The sequence below is a fragment of the Octodon degus genome, unplaced genomic scaffold (assembly GCF_000260255.1).
Source record: "Octodon degus isolate 3935 unplaced genomic scaffold, OctDeg1.0 scaffold00168, whole genome shotgun sequence".
Classification (NCBI taxonomy): domain Eukaryota; kingdom Metazoa; phylum Chordata; class Mammalia; order Rodentia; family Octodontidae; genus Octodon; species Octodon degus.
This window is the reverse complement of record NW_004524744.1, coordinates 3,239,817-3,251,755: the sequence shown is the minus strand read 5'-3', so window position 1 is coordinate 3,251,755 and position 11,939 is coordinate 3,239,817. Positions and strand designations below refer to the sequence as shown.

The following is an 11,939-nucleotide window of genomic DNA, read 5'->3' as shown; positions in this document are numbered from 1 at the left end:
CAAGCAGGGTGAAGACTGGTGAGGGATAAAGCCAAAGCTTGAGGGGAATGTGGGTCCCTGATGCTTCCACAGGGTTTGCTACTACTGCCGCAGCTGCCACCAAAGTGAACTGAGAGGTCACCGCTGCCTCAGGGGTGACCCAGAAAAATATTTAGAAAAGAACAATGATTCTCTATATTCATCCCATCAGTAAGTGCTTTACCTGTTAAACTGATATGGCTCAACATTGGTTGGCTTTCCATAAAATTACATTCCTATGAAGCCTTCAAATTCTCATCTAGATTCTCTCTCTCTCTTGCTCTCTCTTTCTCTTTCTCTCTTTCTCTCTCTGTCTCTTTTCCTCTCTGTCTCTCTCCCTCTCTTTTCCTCTCTCTGTCTCTCTCTCTCTCTGTCCCTGTCTCTCTCTTTCTCTCTCTCTCTCCTCATCCAGCTAAATTTTCCTTATGTTGCACTGACTTTGAGGGCATTCTCCAGGGAGGAACCTAAGTGTGAAAGATTAGGTTGCATAGTGCAACCTGAAGAGAACATATCAGGATGGAATGAATAATTTAGACTCTAGTAAAAGTCATGAACTATAAGCCATATTCTATAGACTCACGATTCTATGCGTATTGTCACTTACATATTAAGTAAAACTTTCTTGGAATGTTCTAGTTATTCTCTTATGCTTGTGGATATTAACTGAAAGACTGTTTACAGGTAGTCCTTTATTGTTAGGGTGCAAATTAGCAGCCATATAATCTACTAGCTTTTGAGTAAGTAAATCTTTAAGTGAAATATTAAATTCACACTGTGGAGAATATAGCACTCACCTTCCACAATAATTAATGTAATATTTCATCATTTCAAATCAAAGCCACTAAAAGCACTGAAATAACAAATATGACATTAAATTCTTCTCTATAAATGTTTTATTTTAGTGATCAATTTATTTAGTATCAGAAGTTGGTTTGGGAGCTGTTCTTATTATCACCTTTCTAAACTATGTGAAAAGGAAATGTTCACAGTGAAATTCCCAAGTTTGCAAGTGATCCAGTTTCTTCTGGCTAACACAATGCCACACTCATGGGGATAAACCACACAAGACCTCAAGAAGTTACACCACTGGGCAAGAACGTGAAATAAGTCTTAGGACAAAGATAGGACATTTAGGAAGGAAAAGAACCTGAAGTCTACCTGTGGAGTAACAGGCTTGAAGCTGCCCATTACAATTCTGGGATCATCAAGGACTCTTCTCTGAGGATGGCAATGAGTTCACTCAGGTGCATGAAAGTTTGACAATCATCAGGAAAGAAAGGAAAGCAAAACTGATTTTATACAATCTGTCTTGGTTACTCTTCTCTCATTGCTAGGGCAAAATACCCAACACCCCAAATTAAGGAAAGAAAGGATTATTTAGCTTATAGTTTGTGGATGTTTCAGTCCATACTTGGCTGGCTCTAAGGTAGAGTTCCACATGGCAGAGAGCAATAGTTCATGGCCATAGGAAACAGCAAAAAGAGCAGAAGGAAGGAGAGTGGCAGCAGTGGCAGAGGAAGCCTCTCTCCTTTCCTTCTGTGGCATTCTGGCTATCTGCCCCAGGGTGGGGGTAGCACTCACACCCATAATCCCAGCAATACTCAGACCCATAAATCCCAGCCTTATATTATGAATCAATCACAAACTCTAGAACAGTCCCCTAATGACTGCATGAGGCTTTAGGGGGACAGATGCACACAAACCACAACATTGTCCATTTATTGAAAATCGTAGTGCAGATGTACCTGCTACCTACTTTGATCACTGTAGTTAAGAACATAATGAAAAAGAAAGCACTAAGCAATAAGAAAATTGGCAATAACCAAGAAGAATAGCAATAGTGCCATATCAGTGTAGACTGTAAAAAGATTTAAATTTTAATATAAAAGTCAAAGCTTCAGAAGGTCAGACTTCCAACCTTCAGTGCCTAGCAAGATTTTGTTTTCTTTGTTAAAATTAAATTATTCTCTTAAAAGAAGCAAAACAAAGATGAAACCTGTAGAAGTTCTAATTGATAGATGTAGCATAGAAGGCATTTATGAGACTCCTCCTGAAGATCTAACATCTGATAAAAATAGAAATTATAAAAATAATTTAATAAATACTTATAGTATGGATTAAATTATGATTCAGGAGAAAAAATATAGATTTATTTTTTAGCTTTTGGGATTAGATATCAGTTGTCATAGTCCATTTTGTATTCCTGTAATAGAATATCAGCGACTGAGTCGCTTTCAAGAAGAGAAGCTTGGTTTTTGTAATCCTGGAGGCTGGAAGTCCAGTGTCAAGGTGCGGGTACCATGAAAGTATATATTTGAGGTACCATCCCAGATAGGAGGAAAGAAGGAAGGAAGATAGAAAGAGTGCTCAGGATGGCAAGCAAGCAAGTGGGTACTGGACTTGCTTTTATAACAAGCCCACTTTGGTGATGACTAATGTGTCTCTGTGACGGTGACAAGAATCCCTTCCTGACCTAATTACTGTTTATTAGAACTTTTACTAGGCTTCCTGAGAATCAACAATTAGGCTTCATTTCCCATACATGAACTTTGGGAAACTCATTTCAACCACAGCATCACTGAATTAAAATTTATAGCCATTTGTGATAGTTAATCTTGATTGTCAACTTTGATTGAGAGATGAGGAGGGAATGAATCAAGCATACTTCAGTGTGCAGAGGAGGGTACTGATAGAGCCAGCTAGCCTGAGGCTCAGAAAACTGAGGGAGAGACCTCTCTTGGTTGTGAGTGACAGCACCCAGTGGGGGGTGTGCCCAATGGAAGAAAAGAAGAGGGAAGAAGCCAGCCACCACCTATCAGCTCCCTTGCAGTGTCTCTTACTGTTGCCATCACCTGTAGGCATCAGACTCTGAATTCTTCAGCTTTTTGATGTGAACTCACATCAGAGATTCTCAAGGCAACTTTCAGAACTTCACCCTTGGGCCAGGGCTGGGTCATTAGTTATTCTTGTTCAGAAGGACCAGACTTCTTGTACTGAGCAGCTTCTGGATTCCCTGGCTCTAGGAAGCCACCGGGACTCTCCAGCCCCTGATCCTGCCAGCCACTCTACTTAATCTCTGTTTGGAGTTATCTATATCTCCTTTTGCTCTGTAACCTTAAAGAATCTTGGTCAGTACAGCATTCTTGTCACTTATCTTTTGGTTTACTTCAGAGATAGAAGAAAAAAAAAAAAAAAAGCAACTCTCCAAGACCAATAGTTTTATCAGCTGAGAAGTTAAAAATGGAGATGCATAATTAGTATTTGCGCTTCTCAAACATCTGTCACATCATATTGTTTAGTTACTATGAGACAAGGCAGTGAACATCCAACAGATTTAATCTCTGTAAAACACAAAAACATTTCTCAATATTTTTCTTTCTTAAGTAAATCAATTAATTCTCATCTAGGGGAAGACTACCCACTATCCACAAAATTTCTAATGAAAGCAACCTGGAAACAAATTTCTTTATGATTTAAGTTTATATGCTTCAAATGACAAATTATATTTTATTGAGTGAAATCTAGTTTCAGTTACCTACTGGACTGTTAAGGTTGAATAAAGGCAAAATATTATCTAAGGCAGGGGTTAGCAAATATGTTTTGAAAAATTACAAGTAAAGTTTAGGTCAAAACCTTGTAATTTCTGTTGTAACCACTCTGCTCTGGTAGTGTGAAAACAGACAGCAACAATACAAAACAATTAAGTTTGGTTATTTGTTTCAATATAATTTAATTTACAAATTCAGGCACAGACCTGACTTGCCTGGGAGACAGCTGACATTTTCTCTAAGGGGCAGCTGATAGTAAGTAGGTGTACCTTACATACACTTTCCAAGGTGAAATTAGAGATTGTATGTCACAGCACAGTTCTTAGCTTGACGTGTGTACATGGCAGGCTTTTACCCTTAAGGCCTATTCTTCTCTGCCCATGACTGTATGGGCAAAAGAAACTAAACTTTGGGCTTAGAAGCCAAGGTTCATGTCCTGTTCCCCCTTTTTCTGTCTGACCTAGAGTAAGGGACTTTTTCACTCTAATTTTTATTTTTCCTAAAATGGGACTGTACTAAGTCTTTGGTTGTGAGAATGAAGAAATGTTAGTGAGAAGAATTTTATAGAAATCTATATATAGTAGTTATTACTGTCACTACTCTGGGTCATTGATTGCTATGGGCCATTCCTTTCTCTGTGAACATCCTCCCAGGTAACTAGGTCTGTGCATGCTCCCTGAATGAGAAGAGAACTGATCCAAAAGGATCTGGCAGTATAACATACTTTACTAACAGAATTAAATTATTCACGAATCATAAGGTTTTAAGACATGTCCATCTGTAGAGAAAAAGGAATCCTAAAATACTTCAAAACAACAACAAAAAAGAGAAATTGAAGCACCTGACATCAATGAGAATTCTCATTATCATGTAAGAAGAAAAGGGTAAGAAATTAGAGGAAGTAGCAAAGTGGAAGATGAGAATAAACCTCAAGGGAAAAAAGCAAAATACAGCCACCCATTGGAGCTTAGAAGGACAAATTAATGAAAGTAAGCCTCATTTGGGATGCGGAGGCAGACAGTGCGCTGGATGGAAGCTCATAGTTCCTAGTACCACTGCGACCCTTTTCACCTCTTCTGTTGTGTTTTAGTTACACGTTAGTTACACCCATTTGTGTCTGTACTTACTGAAGACAAGGGCCAGGGAGTCATTTCAGATAATAGTCCTCAGTTCAACGGATTCTGCATTTCTAATCAGAGATTGCTTTCTTGAAAAAAAAAAAAAAAAAAAACAACTGATGCCCATGTGCCCTGATTACAAAGTGAGTTAAGATAAATAACAGACTTGTTAATCAGGATTTGGGGTAGACTTAAATTTTCACAGTCCATTTTTCTCACCCTCGCTTTCTCGCTCTCCCAAGCCTGTATTTCTGCTCATACATTCTCACAACACACATCTACACCCACGCACGCCTGTCAAACTTTCTCTACCCAGATGGATAAAACGGACTGAAGTTGGGTGCACCAATGTGTCTTTTATAATCAATATGCATTGCCTGAGAGTCAGACAAATGAGAGAAAATAAAAAGCATACTTTAAAAAATCATAGAGAAAATACAGTCATATTTTCCTTCTTGTTAGGATTCATCCTGTGCTACCTAGGTACCACTTTCATGTGAATGATGTTCAGTTTTGCCATCTGACAAGCAGAAGGTTAAAGGAAGACTGCTTAAGGAGAAACAAACAAGAAAGATTTATTTTCAACTCAAAAAAGAGATATTTAAAACATGTCTCCCTACTCCCAGTTATTTTCAGTCACTAGATTATATGCAGTCTTGGCTATTGCAGTAAAATATAAAACCACACTAAAGTATTGTATCCTTTGTTAATTTGCAATTTTAGTGGATTTTGAAGTTTGGACTTACTACAAAAAAAAAGGATAATTAGATCTTGGGAACAAGTAGAATGGGAGCAGTTTGATAAGAGAAAGACATTGATTACTTTGAAGAGAATCATCTTGAAAACTCACTGAAACATTTCCTACAGCCCCTGAAGGGAAAATGTCTTAAAAAAAAAATTAACACCAAAAAAATCAATGGTATTTTTATGTATTCCATTTTTTGACTTTAAAATTGTAAATGACTTTAAAATTGTAAGGAATGCTTTTGATACTTCCTGAATACTCAGGTGGAAAACACTACATGTTGTCGTGTTTGTACTACCTCTCATTCATTATCAACCATTAACGTATTATTCCATAATGAAAAACAGGTTCATTTATTTATTTATTTTTGTATTTAGTACACCATCTATATGCAGATCGGACTCTTAGTGATTCTCCTGTTTTCAGCCTCCCGAGAGCTGGGATTACATGTGTGCACCACCACGCCCAGTCTTAGTTGCCCTCTCTGCACTACAGGAAGGTGGGACCCGCAGGGCTTGTGGGAATCGAACCCCAGGCGCTGCGCTCTAGTCCGCTGAGCTATCTGGCCTCCCGAAAAACAGAGTTTATTAGGAAATTATCCCATTTTAAGTAGAAAAAATACCTTTATCATTTACAGAACAATTTATTTTTTTATGAATTGAAACTTAGCTAAGTCCCTTTCTGGTAAAGAAAAAAAAAGATTTCCAGAACTGAGAATTCAGTTTGTAAGAACTAAAATAGCTCATTTAATTTTTAATTTTTAATGATTTCCTATTATGTGTTTGTGATGCTTTGTGAGAATTACATTCACCTTAGGGAATCCGGAAGCGTACCTATTGCAGCCTAATCATTTTTATGCCCCTCCCCCTGCCCCGCCCTCTTCTCCGTTCTTCAGATCCCTATCTCTACAATCTACCTCTCTGTTTGCATAAGCTCCTTTTTGGTGTTTAAATTTAAATTTCTTTAGTTTTAAATTAATTCAAGGAGAAAAGCAAGAAGGGCACAAATGCTTTAGGTTTCCCAAACTCTGTCTTCCTTGGGTCAGTTATGGCAGCTACCAGCCAAGAAGCAGGCAGCGCAGATGAAGGCTCTGATCCATGAAGCCATTTTTCCTGTACCCCCGCATCTGACGGCTCCCGCCCTGACCCACACAGAGGGCAGTAGTTTCTAAAACTATTATTCGATCTAGTCACTAGAGAAAGACTGCAAGAAATGACCTGAATTCAATTGAAATTGGCTATATCTAGATTACATTTTAGATAATTATAGCTACCTGAATTAATCAAAAACATGCGCTTAAGCTGTGCAGAGCAGCTTGTCAGAGTCTGCTTGCTTAAGAATACCCTGTTTTTGCTCTTTTTTTAAATTCACTACAGAAGAAACACTACTATGGCAACATATGATGAAAGTGACACTGATTTGGAATGTAAATATATGCAGGGTGTTTTAAATCGACAGCATTTTGTATGTAAAAATACTTTTAAATATATACTGCCTTTGAAAGTCAATTGACAGAGTACAATAATATCTATTCTACTCTAATTTTTAAAGTCTACTTTGGCAAAGGGTATTCACTAATATATATATATATATATATTTGTTAGAAAAGAGTATATCTCTTACTTTAATGGTTGGCTATGGAATGAAGCTTCCTTAGGTCTGATCTCTCAGAATTGTTGAGTTTTTAAAAACATGCACAGAGAATAAATTCTCATGGTTCAACATAAACATATAGCTTCTTCAACGGGACAGTGTCTTCCCTCAGAATAGCACCTGTTGATGTCTTACATGTTTTGAATTGCAGCTTAAGATTTTCAATTTTGCAAGCAAGTATTTGTTCATGCAGTTTTTCTGTCCTACTTTTTGGAAACTAGGTGGAAACATTTGGAATTAACAAGTTTGTGAGAGTCTAGGAGAGCTTCATATCTGCATTTTTGAGTTCCATAGTACAGTCATTGCTTTGCCAGGCCATTTAATGAGTGTTGTTATGATTGAGTACTCACATATCCAGCACCACCATCAAAATGTAAAAATCTTTCTCTTCATCACCCCTTATGTTCCCTTGCAACCAATGTTCCCAGATTCCTAGGCAACCACTCATCTGATTTCTACCATTATAGATTAATTTTTCTTTGTCAAGAACTTATAATGATGTGTACATTTTTGTTCCTGACTTCAGCCAGAATATTTTAGAGATCTGCTCATGTTGCTATATCAGTAGTTCATCTTTATTTCTATGCTGTAATGTTCTATTGTGTAAAGGCACCATAATTTTTATTTACTTATTGATGAATATATAGATGTTATCAGTGTTTGGTTATTATGAATAAACCTCTTATGAAGGCTTATGTACTCAAAGCCATATTTTTCTATTGCTTCTGTCTATGTAGCCAGCAGTGGAATTGCTTGATCATATGACATATTTGTTTAGCTATGTAAAAAATGAGCATTGAGCATTTTCCCCCCAATACTGAGCACTGAGTCCAGGGCCTACACACTGAGATACATCTGCAGCTTATTTTTTATTTTTATTTATTTCTTTTTCTGTTTTGAGGCAGGATCTGCCTAAGCTGCCTAAACTACCCAAGTAGGGCTCAAACTCCTAATCCTCTTTTCTCTACTTCCCAGAGTTTTGAGATTATAAAAATATGCTAACAGGCCTGTGCTAAACTCATTGTCAAAGTAGTAATACTTTCAGTTTTTCTAGGAAGTTTTTCTACATAGTTTTTCTACATAGGCTCTGTATTAATTTTCTTATCACCTCTGTAACACATTTATATACATTCAGTGGCTTAAAACAAGAGAACAGTAAGTGGTTTTATTGTCTTAGAGTCTTGGAGGTCAGAAGCAAACAATCTACTGGAATTAACTTAAGGTGTTTGTAGTCTGGCTCTTCAGAAGTGTCAGAGGAAGAATCCTCTTGCTTGCTTGTTTGCTCGCTTGTTTGCTTGCTTGTTTTCTTTCTTTCTTTCTTTCTTTCTTTCTTTCTTTCTTTCTTTCTTTCTTTCTTCTTTCTCTCTTTTTCCTCTTTCTTTCTTCTTTCTCTCTTTTTCTTCTTTCTTTCTTTCTTTCTTTCTTTCTTTCTTTCTTTCTTCCTTTCTTCCTTTCTTCCTTTCTTCCTTTCTTCCTTTCTTCCTTTCTATTTAGCACAGGGTCCAGAGGGTCTCATTACCTAGATCAGACTCATAGTGATTCTCCTGTTCTCAGCCTTCCAAGCACTGGGATTACAGGTGTGCACCACCATACCCACTCTCAAACACTGTCTCATTGAGCATGAGAGGTGGGGCTGGCATGGCATGCCCGGGATCGAAACCCCTGGCCTCAGTATCTGCCTAAGCAGGCACTTTAATCTGAGCTATCTGGCAGGCCCTAAAAATCACTTTTCTTGCCATCTTAGTTTCAAGGGTCTGCCAGCAGGCCCCACCTCATAATCCTCACAATGTATTGCTTATTTTTTCACAGGTCTGTCATCTCTTACATTCAGACTTTTGTAATTATCTGAGATCTATGTGTATAGAGGAAAATAGTCTCTCATCTCCACATCCTTAGTCACACTTCTAGAGTGGCTTTTGACATCATTAACAGGCACAAGTTTTGGAGATTTGGATGAATACATATAGAGTGGGTAATTGGCAGCCTACCACAACTTTTAAACTTCTAGTCAGACAGCTTCAATCAAAATGATTCATCTAGGCAAAACTCTAAATTGTATGCAAAATAATTTGCATTATTTTTCCAGGCTTGATAGATACTATAAATTAAAGATTTCTGTGAACCAGATACTGTGCTGCAAGCACTTCATTTTATTTTATTTTATTTTTGGTTGTGATTTTTTTTTGTTATGTTTATGCTGACATGCATTACTTATACCACAAATCCACGACAGAGTACTGGGTCAATTTCACATTATTTCTTCAAGCCTGAGGTTTGTCGATGACTTCAAATTTAGAGCCTTCAAATTTGAAGCTAGGGAATGTGCTCATGTCTGCTTCACATTACATTTGCTTAAGCTTAAAAAGCTCTATCTCTAGATCCTGCTGATACTCTGGGCTAGTACCACCAGGTCCTCCAGATGCCTGTCACTTAGACCTGTATTCTCTGATCTTGTCCATGAAGATTTTCTGTACAGGATCAAGCTCTTTATTAAAGGCGACTGCTGAAGCACCAATGTTCCTTAGCAAATGGACGGAGATCGCCAACTGAACATCAGAAGAAAACCTGAAGAGCTTCTGAAGAATTGTGATTCTATAGTACTTGCACTCAGTCCTGAGCTCCCAGGGCCTCTGCCCGCTGCAAGCATGTTAAACATATCTATAATCCTCAGAAGTATTCTACCATATAGCTGGCTGATGGCACACCTCTTAAGATGAAAAGATTGTAGTCATGTACCTCAGTAGTGTCCCAAATTTTCTGATCAAGAAGATTATGGGGCCAAAGAGGAAAGTGATCGATGACGTAGAGTGTGCCTAAGGAGAGTCACATGGGGAGAAAACACTCTCTCAGGCTTTCACAGAGAGCACATTGGCCAAGCAATGGCCGTGACTCATCCACATGGCTGCACTGACAAAGATTCTACAATCTGAGGTACAGGATCTCAGGATAAATCCTGAGGGCATTTCACTGACCTTCTCAGACCAAAAAGCTACAACTCTTGTTGCACAGGTCCTGCTTTACCTTGGTCTCAACCATCCAGTAGAAAAGTATGAAGACAAAATATAGGAAGTAAAGCCATGCTGTTATGTTGAGCTGTGGGGGACTCAGGTCAATAATTTCTGATATTGCCAGTTAAACAGAAGACCCAATGCTATTATGGTCTACTGGACTCTTTTAGAATATTTTGCTGAGTTTATACACCTATAATATTCAATAACGGAACTTAGAAAAAATGGGGTATACCAATGAATGTCCATTTTGTATCTGTGTATTCAGAGTGGTTAGGATAGATATATAGTTGCATTCTCTTAATGAATAGAATAATTTGTTCTAATGGTGTTTGTAAATAGGATCTCAAGTCCGCATCTTGTACAGCAATTAACCACTAAGAAGAATATATGCAGTGTGTTATTTGTTGAAACTGTACTACCGATTTGATTTGAAATTGTCACATTGCTATCTGTTTATCAATAAAGTTTTGAAAAAAAAGATGAAAAAATTGCAGACTTTCATACAAGTCACAACAGGGCAAGCCTGTGATTCCTTGCACTCATCCCATTCAGCATTCTTACCATCTTTTCCACTAGAATTCATCTATCTCTCCAGGAGATGACTTTCTAAATGCAACTCAATAGTATTTATTTGAAAATTTCTTTGCATAAAACTTGGCAATAGATGGTATCAGAAAGGAGTAATCAGTTGGGGAACATAATCCAGATGAAAAAAGCAGAAAAGTAAAAAAAAAAAAAAAAACAAGCACAAGCGGGCCAGGGTGATAGCTCAGTATAATTAGTGTTTGCCTGACAAGTGCAAGGCCCTGAGTTTAAAGCCAAGTACTGAAAAAAAAATCACAAGAATTCAATATGTGATAAAATACATCCCATGTAAAGAATGGAAAGGTAGTGTCACTTTAAAGGGGAGCTATCATACTGAGTGTTATTCCAGAGTGTTGGTGCAAAGAATCTTCAGCAAGATAGAGGGTGCTGATCAGTGAGCGATCTCATGGGGTGGACTGAATTTTGAAATGGTGGTTTTTCAGATTCACTAACCTAAATCTAGATACATGTGAAAAAGTTATAGCCTACTGTCCATTCCTAGGTCTATCTTAGCTTCATAACAATTTATGTTCAATATGATTTTAGTTGTATAAAATATTGATTAGAAAGACACTATATTTTGTTCACTATCAAAGGATCATTTGTTTGAAAATTTCCGTATGTAGGCTGCAAGTTACTGTTTTAAGACAAAAGTGCTTCTAGGGATGGAAACCATTGTGTTTGCACTGAGCTACATTCCCAGCTCATTTGTATATTTTATTTCGATACAGGCCTTCCTTAAGTCACTAAACTGTGCAGGCTTGGCTTGAACCTTTGATCTTCTTGCCTTAGCCTTCCAGAGCACTGAGATTGCAAGGGTTTACCCCATGCACAGTTCTAAGTCAAATGTTTGGCTTCTTAGCTATGGTAATAAATATTTTAGCTTTAGTAATTAAGATTTTGATGATGGTAATAGTAAAGATAGCTGCCAGTTAGGCTCTTAAGCGCTACACACAGGGCAAGCATTGCATTAAGTCCATAAATTATTTAGCCTTAATAACCTTTTTAAATAACTTTTTTGAGACAGGAAACTTTAACAAGTCCACTTTTTCTTTAGGAAAAGTATTGAGGGATTGACAGCTTATACTGAGATTTGAAATACTTATACTGAGATTTGATATTGGCCACTATGATCTTCTAAAGTCAGGCTAATCTTTTTTTTTTAATTATTTATTTATTTATTTTTACATTTTATTTAGAGTGTGTGTGTGTGTGTGGCCAGCTCAGCCCACCAGGGGGCGGGGCTGGCTGGCATGTGGTG

General features: G+C 37.5%; 1 pseudogene; it reads right to left on the bottom strand.

Annotated features, from left to right (window-relative positions):
• Nucleotides 1-9,329: 9,329 nt before the first annotated feature.
• The window catches only part of LOC101583733, a 28,576-nt pseudogene continuing 25,966 nt past the window's right edge, over nt 9,330-11,939 (bottom strand).